Below are 14,930 nucleotides of genomic sequence, written 5' to 3' on the forward strand. Positions count from 1 at the left end.
TTTTGTTTAAAACATATACATATATTTCTATATTTAAGTATTGTTATGTATCAAATAATTAATAATGGTTATTTCTGTGTTTTTAAAAATATCCAAATTTTATATGGTGATCACATATATTTTTGTGATTAGGAATAAAAGTAACTAATTCTATTGTTAAAAACAGATATGAAAGTCAAACACTTTGTGAAGGGCCTTCTCATTTAACCTTTATACATGTCATGTCTTTTATGTCCCAGTCTCCCTCAACTTTACCAGGTATCATAATATCGTGTCTCAAATATCAATAATGAACATCGTTCTTCTCCTCCTCCTCCTTCTCATCATTATTCTATAGCTACCATTTATTGAGTACTCACTCCATATCAGACATTATGTTAAGAAATTTACATGTATCATTGCATGTAATCCTCACAAGTACTTCCTGAGATAGAAATTATTATTCTTCCCAGTTTACAGATGAAGAAACTGAGGCTTAAAGAGACAATAAGAGGCCACCTAGCTAGTAGGTGGTGGTGCTGGCATTTGAACCCTGGCAGTCTGGCTCCAAAGCCTACTCTTTTTATATCGACACATAAACTCTTGCAAGGAGAATTTAGAAGGCTCATCCAATTCATAAACGTAGTAAAATCAGGTTTGTTAAATAGAGAAAAGGGTACTAGTCTTGTTAAATAGGAGGCTGTGAAATTTGATGTGAATTACCTGGAATTTGCTCTTGGGGCTACTGAAAACACCACCATCTGGCTTCCCAAACTCATCAGCAGTGACAGAGCTTGAGTCAAGCTCAAGAGCTTGCCCCAGAGTTTGCAGGCCTCTGCCAGCCATTGCACGATACCTCTCAGGGTATCTGCCTAAGTCCCCACTTATCTGAGAGCATTAGGAGGAAAGAGATGTTTTCCACTGTGATTGTGTCTGGTCCCCTGGTAGCTCCATCACCCAACTGGCAAATACCCTTTTCAGGCGAGAGACTCTCCCAAAGCCCTTGTGATTTTTGCTACATGTGTAAGTATTCAAGTCGCTTCTGCGTCCCACTTTTCCACTCTTCCAACTCCTTCTGTCTCCAATTTCTCTCCCAAAACTATATATCATCCATATAGAAAGATATGTCACTTTACTGTTAAAAATCCAGTCTACATCTCAGTGTCTCAGAAATTGATTGCATTGCTTGGTGAGGCATGGGAAATTTGTTCTTGAGGATAAGGGTCACTGTAAGAAAATATTAACATTTAAAATCAAAAGCTAAAGAATCACACGTACTATTTCCAAAGGAGGAAGTCCTAATGGTTTTGTGAATGCACAAATGATAGCTTGTGAGAAGCTTTTAAAAGCTTTTCTGCTAACTCTAAAGGCCCAAGGTTGTTGCTGTTTTTTTTTTTTTTTTTGAAATTTCTTAATGCAATCTAAACACTTTATTGTGTTCACCAGAGCAGGGAATTGAATGTAAAGTGGCAGGCCTTAGAAGGGAAGCCAGCAAGCTGTATTGACTGCATGAAATACGTTAGTTTCTTTTTTCTTTATGGCATTTAAATGTTCCTATGAGAGATGAGTATTAGATTGCTTCCTTTTTTCTCTACACGTCTAACAAGAAGGGTCATCATCCCCTCCCTGGGCCTTCTAGGCGTCATGCCCAAGTTGCCACTTGGGGGCACCCTAACGTCTCCTTCCCTTTCCATGGCCATTTTCCCACTTGCCTTCTCTACCCAGGATTCTTAGGTCATTGACCTGGTTTCCGGTCCCTCTGACAATATAATGGTCATTACCAATCTCAGCAGTTACTTAAAAAGAACCAAAGGGCCACATTCTTAACATATTGAAAAATAAGACATTCCATGCATACAGTTTTTCAAGGAGGATTCAGGAGGGCTATCCTTCAAAAGAACCTCCTGAGGTAGTCAGGGGAGGTTTAACGATCACCGTTTTTTAACAGACACCTTGGCTTCAGGAGGTTAAGTCAACATCTAAACCTTGAATGGTTCTGCAGAGCCAGGTCTCTTTCCTCCACTCATTCTGGAATAAGATCCAACCTTCACTGTGAGGGAAGATCATTTTTTAATGAAGACGTCAGAACAATAAACAGCAGCAAGAATAATACGATAGAAAAAGAAAATCACATCATCACATTTCTTTTCCAGCATCTACTCACAAAATGGTTTCAACCTCAAGGAAGAAAAAAGTCACAATTCCCTTTCAAAATTTAATATAAATTCACTTAAACATGGAATAGATAGCACGCTCAGCTCCTTTCCTGGCCCTTCTATCCACACTAGGCAATTTAATTAGTGGGCAAACTGCCCGGTGGTGGCGTTTTCTGATAGGATGGCATGAAGAGTAAGATCCATCCTGGCACAGAGCTGGTTGGCATAGCGCTCTGGCTGCACTACAGAAACAGAACAGAGTCGTATGTTTCCTGGAAAGTAATTATTTGGCAGGGCTCTAGCCTTGGGTGCATCCATATAGAAGAAGTGCTCAGGTGGCTGTCATTGGTGCCAGGGCCAGGGTGGATGGCAGAGGGCATGCGTTGAATGTGTGTGCGATGGTGTGAGGCCCTGAGGTGGGGGAGGAGGACACAGCAAGGGAATACTGAGAGACCTGCAAGATGAAGGTGTGGAGCATTCCTGCTTCCTCTGCTCCTGTAGTCTGTTCATTTCGCCATCAAATGTCATCACTGAATATGTATTGCACGCTCAGCACCGAGCAAAGAGTTCTGCATAAGTAAGCACAAGACATGAACTTTGAAAGGATTAAAAAGAAAAACGTCCATGCCTTTGGTAAGCTTCCAGTTCAGATGAGGAAATGGTTTTTTTCCAGCAGTTATTTAAGGAATGTTTATTGAGCTTCTACTCTGTGCAGTGGGGGTCTCTGGCAAGCCTCAAGGCTCCAGATTGAAATATTGATATATTCTAATGCAGAGAAGTAGCTTTTAGAGTCCACTTTATTGACATGCTCAATGCCCTACAAAAGTCCAGAAGAGGATTGCTTTTAAAACCACCCCAAGATTGTTGTCAATGTTAAAATTTGAATCCACTAGAGACCAGTTTGAGGAATTTGCTGGAAGCTTTTCCAGGATTTTTGCAAAGGAGTGGGCAAAAGGGCAAACTTTAGTCTCAGACTTCAGGCCAATCAAGCATCTGCCCTGTTCCCGACCCTAGGACTCGCTTTACAAGTCCCCCCGTCCCCCTTCATTTCCACATCATTTACAAATATGAACCTCAAGCATAATCAGCGTCGTGTGACTGGCTTAATAGGAAGCTCGTCAGCACTGTGGCTCTGGATTCCACGTCCTGGTCCACTCCCAGCAAATGGCGCCATAATCCTTCTGTGGACGTTAGAAAGGGTCTTAGGATCTCTCTTTTATATCAAAATGCCTTGGAGACTGCAGACTTGGACCTGTGAGCTCGCACTCGGCGCACACCAGTGGTAGGTAGTACATCAGCCTCCTACTGCCACCGGGAGCTGTCCTGGCTCTCAGCCAGTTCCCTGCTGCGCCCGCGTCCTGCACCGGGGGTGCTTGGCTGCCTCTCGCCATCATTTCTCCACGTGTGATGTAGATGGGCTCTATGTACCATCGTGCGGTGATTATGACTGAAGACAGGAGCAGCAGCGGTCGCTACTAGGAGGAAAGGGCCACCAACCCAAGGGGGCTTCAGTTGCCACCTAACATTAGCATTACGGTTATAAAAATGCAAACCAGAACCCAGACGTCCATTCAGCTTGTTGCAAAGCCTTATGAAAAAGGCTCTCGGCAAAAGAAAGGTCTGGACAGAGAGCAGAACACACTTTGGTTTCGCCCTGTCCCTAGGACTGCTTTTAAGGAAGTCATTTATTCTGCACTGGACCTTAGTTTTCTAATTTGTGAAACAAAGGGTAAGACCTGTGATTTGTAAGGTCCTTTTCAGCTTTAACTTCCTATGTATTTAAAAGCCAAAAGAAGAAAACTATCAGGCAGGAGCCATTAAGATTCACTGCCCTGTAGCTGAATCAAGAGAATCAGTATTAATATTTATAAAGAATTATATCTTTTGTAAAAATTTTTAAATAATTTAAATTTTTTAATAAAAAATTTATAAAATGTATTAAAACTTAATAATTTAATTAATAATTAGCAGAAGACAGCATAACAGTTAGCGGTTGAATTACACTGAAAAGCCTTGGATTGAATCAAAGGACTAGAGTTCCAAGCCAGATAAGAGGTACTGTGGTCCACAGAAGAGGAAAAAATCATGATTTTGGAGCTGTGTTCAAATCCTGACTCTGTCTTTTTGGAGCAAAAATTAATATAAGACCCAGTCTTATTTTAATATAATATAAGACCAGGTCTTACTTTAATATAAGACCTGGCAGAGTGTAATATAATATAATACCGGGTCTTATATTAATTTTTGCTCCAAAAGACGCATTAGAGCTGATTGTCTGGCTAGGTCTTATTTTAGGGGAAACACTGTAGTTGTTTGACTTTGTGCAAGTTATTTAACCTTCAGAGTCGGTTACTTCATCAATAAATGAGAATAAACAATACTTCACAGGATTGTAGTTTAAGATTTAGAGACAGAATTTAAGATTTGTTAAGCTCTTGGCACGTTGTAGGGACTCAATAAAGATTAGTTTATGTAAGCGGCTTTTCTAAGATCTCTTGGGGAAGGGAAACCAGCATTTTTTGGGTTCCAGCTTTATGCCAGAAACTTCTGTGACTTCATCATTTAATCCTGATGAAGTGGCTACTGTTATCTGAATTTTAACCTAAATTTGCTTTCCTAGATGTAAGATGAACATAAATAATACTTTTCCTTGCTTACCTAAAGAATTCTTATGAAGGTTAAAAGAATTTAATGTCAAAGGGCTTTGCAAATTGTCAACTTTTTTTACATAAATGTGACTATAATAGCTATTATTTTATGAAATACTGTTAATAATAATGTTCAATCATCCAACATGCATTTATTCAGATGGTATGACTTGGCCAATTATTCAGAACATGGTTTCTGTTGTCAGGGGCTTTATAACCAGGGACACCAAAATAGCACCCAGGAAACTAGTGAGAATAGTTAGAAACAGCTGGGTTGCCACTGTTGCAGAAAGTAGGTGTCATGCAGGGCAGCCTGCAGGGTCTCTGCTCCCACTCCCCACATAAGAACACAGGACATGGTGACGCCAAAAAGGAACACCCACAGACCCATGGATAGGGGAGTCACACCACTATAGTCTCGCGGGCGGCTGGGTTGGAGACATAGGAAGCAGGAGCCACATGACCCGCAACCTGCTGTCTACTTCTCTCTGCCAACCAACCTCACTTGCTAGCTGCAATCCGCCTCTCTGCAATCCGCAATCCAGACTCCGCCACTTGCTAGCTCATCTACCATCTTCTTGCTAGCCCCCATTTTCCTGCTAGTGTAGCCATGGCAGTTATATTAGTGGCCAATGGCTCACTGGTTACAGCTGATGGCCAACTAGCCACAGCTGGTGGCCATCCAATCACAGTTGATGGCCATTTACTACCAGAGTGAGCACCTTTCCACGTGAGGGCGAGAGCCTGGAAACTGCACTCCTGGCTCTGTCCCCACACTCCACCCCTACAGGGTCTCGCCTCACAAGTTACGCGACAAGCGTCTTTCACTAGGGGCCCTGTGCGAGGAGCCTGGAGGTGAATGCAATATCCTGAACACAGCCAGGCGCTCCTGGCACAGCCAGACTTCCTGGACACAGCCAGGGCTCTCAGGGCACTGCCACTCTCTCTGGGCACAGCCAGAATTCCTGGACTCAGCCAGGGGTCTCAGGGCACTGCCACTCTCTCTGGGCCTCTCACGGTACCGTGCTGGAACAACAGCGACTCACAGTCAAGGTGCTTACATATTCTCAACAGCAGCTGGTCGAGACACAAAAGCAAACATCCGCCAGTTCCACTACATGATGGTATGTTCCCAAATAAACAGTCAAGCGGTCCATTAAATTAGGGATAGAAGGCAATTCCCTATAGTCCACAGTCATTTGCCAGGGCTGTCCTGGGGGTGAGTGACGACCTTGACCTCACCCTCTGCTCCCATGGATGACTCAGCAAGCCTTTCCTCCTGGGACAAGTCCCACATCCGGGCTGCCTCAGCAAGTACCTCCCAGCCCAAAGGGCCGCAACGACCTTCGCTTTCTCTGGCCTGTGCTGGTTGGAGAACCATCCACGTCTTCCCACCCCTCCACGGGGGTCCAGCTCTCCGGCAGCTGCTCCTCCTGGTCTTCCTGAGACTGAGTGTTCATACGCACAGACTGCTCCACTGCCCTTTGGAGAGCTTTGGCCAGCACCGTACCCTTACCCTGCTCGCTGGGCCATTTGTCATGCAGGGCGGCCCGTGGGGGCCTCTTCTGGGGTCTCTAGTCCCGCTCCCCTATCTATGGCTCCATTGGTGTTCCTTTTTGGCCTCACCACGTCCTGAGTTCTTATGTGGGGAGCGGGAGCAGAGACCCCGCAGGCCGCCCCGCACGACAGTAGGTAAAAGAGAATGAGCTGACTTAAGAATAAGTAGATTTAAGGTGATGAGATTGAGAAGAGGGGAGACATTTTATATAAAGTAAATAACATGAAAATAGCAGAGGCAGAAAAAAGTCTCTTTCGAAGACTGTGAAGAAATTAGGATTCATGCCCTTGTAATTTACAGGAACATTAGTATTGAATTATTCATGCAGCCAATAGTCATTGAGCACCTACTATGTGCCAGCCACTCTTCTAAGTGCTGGGGATACAGCAGTGAACAAATTAAAAGGTAACTACTTTGAGGAGCTTATATTCTAGTAGGAGAGACAGAATAAATAAATAAATTATACCTATATACTTAATCATAAATTATACAGAAGGGGATGAGTGCTATGGAAAAACAAGAGTAGAGCAGGGTTGAGTAACCAGATATGACAAGAGTAAGTGTCAATATAAAATAGAAGGGTCAGACTAGGTTTCATTGAGAAGGTCACATTTGAGCAAAGGCTTGAAGGAGGTGAAAGAAGAAGTCAAGAAGATACACAGGGAAAGGGAACAGGCAGAAAGAACAGCTACAGCAGGGTTCTTAACATGTGGTGTCCATCCAGCCCTAACATTCATTATCTGGGGACTTGTTAGAAATTTACATTTTCAGGTCCATCAGAAAATCTGGTGGGGCCCAGCCATCCCCCTCCAGGTGCTTCTGATGTTCCCTAAAATTTGAAGGCCACTGAGCTAGAATAAAAGTCTCATTGGTTTGTGCCAAGCTTGTGCCAGTGTTGTACAAGGTGAGCATGGCTCGAGTGAAGTGAGCCAGAGGGAGAGAAGGAGAGGAGGTCTGGAGAGATCATGGCATGGAGAGGTTGAGATGGGGAACGGGAGAGACCCCGTGAGACCCCGTTAGCCATTGTAAGGACTTCGGTTTTCTCTCTGAGTGAAATGTGGAGACATTACAGGATTATGACTAGCAATGACATAAGCTGTTTTGAATGTATCACTCTGGCTGCTGTTAAGTATAGATTGTAGAGGATCAAGAGTGGAAGAGCTTTTTCAGTAATCCAGGCAAGCGATGATAGTGGCTTGGGTCAAGATGGTAATAGTAAAAGTGGAAGGAGCCGTGGGCTCAGAACACATTTTGAAGAGAGAGTCAAGAGGATTTCCCGACAGAGTGGTTGTAGGGAGTGAGAAAAAGAGAGATATCAAAAATGTGTCTGTCTTAAGCCACTGGAGGGTTGAGTTGCCATCAACTGAGTTGGGGAAAAGTGCAGTGGAAGCAGATTTGTGGTGAGAGGCAAGGCAGTAGGGTGGCACAGAGATTGGAAGTTTCGTTTGGGACATGTGTGAGATGTCTATGCAACCTCCAAGCAGAGATGTTGAGTAAACAGTTGGACCTACGAGCCTGGATTGTTTTGATTCAACTTGTTATTCCGAGTTAGATAGAAAACAATTTCCAAGAGCACCGAGAACTGATTCTGCTCATTTCAAATCCAGGTTGGTGTCTGAGTTCTTAGTCTTTCCACTGCTTATTTCTTTATGGTCCACACATCCAAAGGAGAGGTTTTCTTTCTTGACCAGCTAAAAGCTCTCCAGGCTGGGTCCAAGAGACTTCCACTACAGAAAGAAGATCCAGATTTGGGACAAATGGAGCTAGTATGGTGGTAGTTAGCTCTCCAGACTTTCAGTGAAAATCAGTTGCGTGCTCTCATGCTAGATTTTGCCTTTTTATCTGAAGTTCTACCTATGTGGTAATTTACGGAGGTTCTCCCCCAACGGGGAGAAAACATGTGGAAGCATTAACTAGTCCTGCTCAGGGTCCACGACAAGAAGTTCCGATCATAGACTAGCAGAAAGTGTATGTTATGGAGGAGCCTGAACACCTCACTATAATTAACTGTTTTATCAGCTGCTTTGAAAACATATCATTGAGAATTTCCAAAAGAAAAAGACTTGAGTTTCCCAGCTGAGACTGTTTGGAACCTGGTCGCTGGGGTTTCCATAAACTAAACTATCATTAAACATTTCAACCACTGAAGGGGATCATTAGGTGTGCAATCCCATTTGATTTAAAGTCTTATTTATTTTGGTGGTGAATCTCTATATAGATTTGTGTCCCTAAGGCAGAAAATAAGATGACATTTATGGATTTTAAACATGTATTTTCTCAAAGGTCAAATGGATGGTGTCACTAGGGCTGCAGTAAGTGGTGGAAGGTTACACCCAAATATTTTGCATCCACAATGATTCTTTGTTTTATTTCCCAGTTAATAAAGATGTCCAAGAACCGCCCAAGAGAAGCATTTCTTCTCTTACATTTACCCACCTGCCACATAGCTAAGGTCAGCTGTGTGTGGACACTTACACCAAGTGGAAGTGGCTGGGAAAGGTCCAGGACTGCTTGCCCACTAGGGCAGTCCTATGGGGAAAACTCTAGGTTCCGGGAGCAGTGCCCTGAAGGCAGATGTAGGCCTGTTGTCATGTCAGGTCCTGTAGTCTTCAACAGAGGCCAGAGGGAAGACAGTTTGACTCAGAGGAACCGTTCTATGCTAATTGGTGTCACCCTGGTTTTATGCCTTCTCTTAACATCTCCTGCTAGCCTGGCTCTGGGATTCTCATCCAAGTGGGTGCCTGACCTCAGACTGACTCAACTTCACTTTGATTTCATGGACGAGATTCTAGTGTCCAGTCCCGTTTTCCCAGCACCAAACTTGACCTGTCCCTGACTTCATCTTCACAGTGTCCCAAGCGTTGGGTCTCCTGGGAACCCCTGCCCCTGACTCCCCTCAAGCCCAGAGGTTTCCCTATGCTTCGGCCCATCTCCCATGGTGCTTCTACTGGAGTGGGTAGCAGCAACTTCAGCTGCCTTGTATCGTCATTTTTCAAGGTCAGACTCTGGAGCACCTTAAGTGTAGACAGCAGCATTTAACAACATATGGCCCGCCAGGTTTTGCAATATGGCCTACAGTTCCATTGCAGGGATAAGAAACCAAAATTATTATATTGATGAATAACTATCCCAGTTACTCACAGAAGCATTGAGAAAGCCTCTCCTCAGGCTAAGTAATTCCAGCCAGCAACCTGCCATTCCAGTGATGAATCACTGAGGTGCCCTCCCCCCCAGGATGTGACATTTTGTGGCCATGCTTATATGACTTAAGACACAGGATGGGAATGAGGGACAGAAGGAAACAGACCTTTTCAGAACAAAGGATTAAAGGCCCCCAGTAATCTATTCCCCCATCGCCAGACCTCTGGAGAATGTTTGTTAGCAGTAAAAATATTCCCTTTATATTACTTTATATTTGAGAGTGGAGAAAAAATTCAGCCTGTTTTCAGAGTATTTTGCATTCACCTATGCTCCCTCACTCGACACACTCACAAGCTCTGTGACCCATTTAGATCACCTTCCTCCAACCAAAAAAGGCAGCACTTTCTTCCCGTTTCCCTAGCACCTTAAAATCTCCCAGTGCAGTTATCTTTTTAATAAAAACATGAGATAATTACATGTAAAGCACTTAGAACAATGGCTGGCACATACTAAGCGTTGAATACATGCTAGCTATAATTATTATTTTTGTCTCTTGACTGCAGATGAATCCATTGCCATTTGCCTCCTCAGATGCCAATATCTTAATGCCTTCCTCAATCCTTGCCACATGCACATGTGCGTACACACACACACACACACACACACACACACACACACACTACAAGGTCTCATCTCAATGAAAAAAACAATAGAAAACAACCCTAAGCATTATAATCAGATATGCCAAGGTGTACTATTTGGGTTACTTTTAAAAAATTAAAGTAAAACCACTCAGGGAGGGGAAATTAATTTTAAATGCTTCAATGATAACCAAATGTAATGTGAGGGCCTTGTTTGGGTCCTGAGTCAAACAAACCAACTGTAAAAAGACACTTTAGAGACAATAAGGGAAACTTAATTACAGACTGGGTATTCATGATACCTAAGTATTGCTGTTCATTTTGGTAGGTGTGATAATGCCATTGTGGTAATGTTTTCAAAAGTCACTATTTTGAGAGATTCGGAGGTAATCTCTCAAAATTATATGAAATAATATGATGTCTGGGATTTGCTTTCAAGTCCCTCAGCAAATAAAAAACAAAAACAAAACAGGGATAAATCAAGTCCATATGGCAAAACCTTGGCAATTATTGAATATGGGTGATGGGAATATGGCGGTTTATTATATTATTTTCTCTACTTGACTAAAGTGGCCCTCATGCAAAAAACAAACAAACAAACAAAAAAAACGAAACGAAACAAAACAAAACTCAAAAATGCTGCTGACCAACAGTTGTTAGATTTACGGTTTTGACAGTGGAAACAAGGTTGGGAGGCTAGGACCAACTGATTAAGCAGCTGATAGCAATGGATGCAAAGAGAGATGTTTGAAACTGGAGCAGAGGGGTCAGGAGTGGTAAGAGGTTTGGGTGAGTGTGAATTCTGGATCCCTGGAATCTGGGGGAGAGAGAAGCCTAGTAAGCTCAGACCAGCGCTGTGGCAAGGACTGGAGAAAGAGGAAAGAGACCCAACAGACAGAGTGACTGCACTTAGGCCACCCCTGCTTGTGGAGTGGCATTTGGGTCATTTTGCTTCCAACCTCTCCTTGGAATGAGCCAGTCTCTTTCTAGCAGAACTGGGCTAGTCTACTCCCTGGCTATTCCTTCCTCTGGAAACAGAGAAAACTTGTAGGGAGTGAAAAATAAGATTTACCACTTCCCCACATGCCCTAAAAAATGACAAGATTCTCTTAACAATGCTTTTAGGCATGGTGGGATTCTGGGAGGCTTGGGAAGGGCTGTCTCTGTTCTCTTTACCTAAAATTCTATTTCAAAGGTGCAAGGTCTTTCTCTTACTATTTAGAGTTAAGTTTACAGTGTTAACATGCTTAGGTTATGGCTGCAGCTCATTCCTCCTGATGTGAAAGGACCCAGGTCGCATTCTTCCCTCTGTGGCTGGTGAAAACCAGCAGTCTGCTCAAGGCCCTGAGAAGACAAAGACAAACTCACTCGCCTGCTTTACAACGTGGCTGGGTGCTGTGCACCTAAATCTACCGGACAAATGGAAGTGGATGGAAAGCATACAGCCATGCCTACTCTCAGAAAACACCCTGATGAAGGCTACAGGAGGCTGTGTGAGAGGACGTATAGCTCATGAGCAACTCAGGCACCAGTCATGTCTCTTCTCTCGCAGGAGCTGTTCAGAAAAAAAATGTCAGATGCTGCACATATCCATAGCAACCAAGGACACTCCTTGTGTGCTACTGGGGCCTGACCACTTGCCCTTTCCAAGTCTCAATTCTGGAATTTCAGAAAGAGAGTTGGAAGGAGGAAGGGGGAGAGAGAGAGAATGAATACCGTGTTTCTATATTTGCCTCTTTCCACTCTGAGGTTTTATAAGAATTAATGCACCTGGTCCTCTGGAAAAAGATACCTTTGTGTGTACTGGGAATGATGCCATTTTCTTTACCTCTTTTCTTCAGATGTCTTTTCCATTAATCACCTGATTTTGAGAAATATAAAGGAATTTAGTTTCCACTATATTATTTCTGACTCGACCATATTTTTAAAGGAAAGCTACGCTGTGTTCTCACTAACAGTTCAATAGAATAGTGTTCCAAGTGGGTTGTAGTACAATCATGTTAATCTTTTACATGGAGCAAGGGGATATATATTATCTCTTTGTTGATCTTCTACTTCTGTACCAAGTGGGAATCTTATAAAAACACTGGGCTTGTGTAGGCAGTGAGAGAGCCCTGGCGAAATAGGAGTTCCCCAGGACCGGCAGTTCCTCTTTTGTTTTGATAAAATATTCCTTGTTTCTTTGGGGACTTATCCCCCCCTATCCCTTCAGGTCCTTGTGAGGCTGTCAATCACACAATCACAATGTCCCATTCCCCTCCCAGCTTCACTGGGGAATAGGCTGACCCAGGTTGACCAGTCCAAGTATATCCTTGTTCTAACCATGGTCATTAATTCAGAGGTAGGCAAATGGCCCAAGCAGGCCAGTCGGAGCTGTCAAAGGCAGGCATTGCATAATCCAAAAGAGCTCGTCTGCTCTGCAGTGAATTCCTTTCTGGTTCGGTGTAATAGACCCCTGACTCTCAGGTAAATTCACATTCTTGGTACCTGCCCAGGGCAGCTATGCCCTGAGGGGGCTCCCTGCCTGGGCAGTATGCTGATCAGAGCACAGTCACGTTTCCAGGGCAATGGAAGCTCCTGCGGTTTGTCAAATCCAGGCCTCAGACAATACTTTTGGACCCGCTAAGGTAAGGTTAAACCAATCTCCTTGAGGACCAAGTGCCCCAAAAGGGAAACTCACAAGGATAAAAGGAGGATTTGGGGCTGGTAACCTGGGTTCTGTGCTAAGACCTAAAGATCTTCACGATAAAATAGCATCTTGATGGGCTTTGGCAGATCACAAAAAGACCCATTTTTATCCTTTTTCCCTGGGGTAACAGATACCTGTATACAGTTACACCTGGCTGATCAGGCAGGGTCCATACAAGGCCTATGCAAGAGAGGAAAAGATGCCTCAAGGTGATCTGAGGCCACCTCTAGACTTGGATGGACTGTTGTAACTTTTAGGTACCTTCCTCAAGGCCCACAGTGTTAATCCCACCATTTCCACCTGCATAATTTAGAAAAATAAGTTTCTCCAGAGACAACCTGGTATCCAGAGGTGGAAGCAAAGCATTCTTGGAATCAGCACATACGTGGCATGAGTAATACTCTAGGCTTTTCTATAGGGCAGATTAAGAAATACAGGGCTCCAAGTAGGTTAAGAATGTAGTGCCTTTCAGATTGACTTTGTTCTGGGCTGGGGGCGGCTGGGGAAGAGTGGTGTTTTATTTTTACTGGACGACGTGGTCTACTTCACTGGAGTAAGGACACTTTGACATTTTACAAGTTATAGGTGGAATCATGTGTTGAACTTACCTGGCACCCTATTTCTACTTTATTCTTGAAACGACTCTTTAGAAATTAGTGCCTCAGGCAGCTGCCTGCCTGACCTGACCCTCCATTCAGTTCTGTATCTGTGGGATTCCTTTTTTGCATCCTCTGTATGCTCGCCCAACCTTCTTTGAAGAAGTTATGCTATCTCTCACCTGGGGACAATGGAAGGTATTCATAGCAGAACTCTGCAGCTAAATGCTAATCTGCAGTTGTCATTGTAACTCACAGTGTGTTTGGGACCCACTTTCCCACTGACCTGGCTCCTGAGGCCACACATTGATAGGTCCAGTCAGTGGTTATATCGCCTCACTAAGACCTTTCTGGATTTTTAGTGTTGTAATGCTAATGAAAGCTTTATCCAATGTATGACATCCTACTCATAAAAATGTTGGCATGCGTGGCCCTTTGCTATCCTCTTGGCCAGTGATAAAAATGTCTGTGACTCTAGTTGGGGCTGATTTTGACACGAGGGTTTCTTAGCCAGAGGTAAATTATTTCTTTATCTCTATCCTCGTGGCCATTTGAATGTTATAAGTTTAAATGGTTACCTGTTAAAGAAAACATCCCAGATAGAAAGTGTAACCTTGGTGTCCAGGGAGATGGAGAACGGGGTTCAAGTTGGGTTACTTAACCTAAAAATAAAATCATATTCTCTTATATGTGTTTTGCTTTAAGCCACCTGTTGGACACAAAATACAAAAAACATTTCAGAGGCCAGTGGAAGGCATGTGGATTCTCTAAGTGGAGCACCAGGGAACAATCAACTAGGAAAAAGGAGGCAAACTGCCTTTTAAAAGGGATTCCAACATGAGAAGGTAACAAAAATCCAGCTTCAGTTTCTGCCTTCTGAACTGCAGCAAGATAAAACCGATTAGGATTTTTAAAAAAATAGAACCATATTCATTTAAGATGTGCAGGTGGAAATGGCCAGGAGTTAGCACCAGGCACAGGCGCCATTCAGTGTATATGGTGACTGACTGTCTTGGTTTGCCCGGGCCTGTCCTGGTTTTAGCTCTAAAAGTCCCACATACTAGGAAACCCCTCCGCTCCAAGCAAACTGGAACATTTGGTCACCCTAATGTGGGCCAAGTCACAGACCACAGGCCATGGCCAAAATACATAGACTGTCCAGGTATGTTTATGGTTGATGTATATTTGTCTCAACATCTTTGTATCATAGTAAAAGAAGGGTTAAAAAATCCTCAACCTCCCACTCAGAATTGTTATAAAAAATTGCCTCCATTCATCACTCGGCAATTTGCAAATGTGAAATGCTATAAAATTATAAATAATAGCTTGGAAGTGATTTTCACGCAGCAAGTAGACCTTACCTGGCTGGTGTCAAGGTCTTGCTGTGTAACTATGAGAGCTTTTCCTCTGGAGAAAATCTAGCCCATTGTGAGTAATTTTACATTTCTTTCATGCTGCTAATGCTAGGCCACCTCTCAGGACAATACAGAGCAACAACCTTGGCTCCGATTTTGTTTAACCC

This window comes from Rhinolophus sinicus, linkage group LG17, assembly GCF_036562045.2.
Source record: "Rhinolophus sinicus isolate RSC01 linkage group LG17, ASM3656204v1, whole genome shotgun sequence".
Taxonomy (NCBI): domain Eukaryota; kingdom Metazoa; phylum Chordata; class Mammalia; order Chiroptera; family Rhinolophidae; genus Rhinolophus; species Rhinolophus sinicus.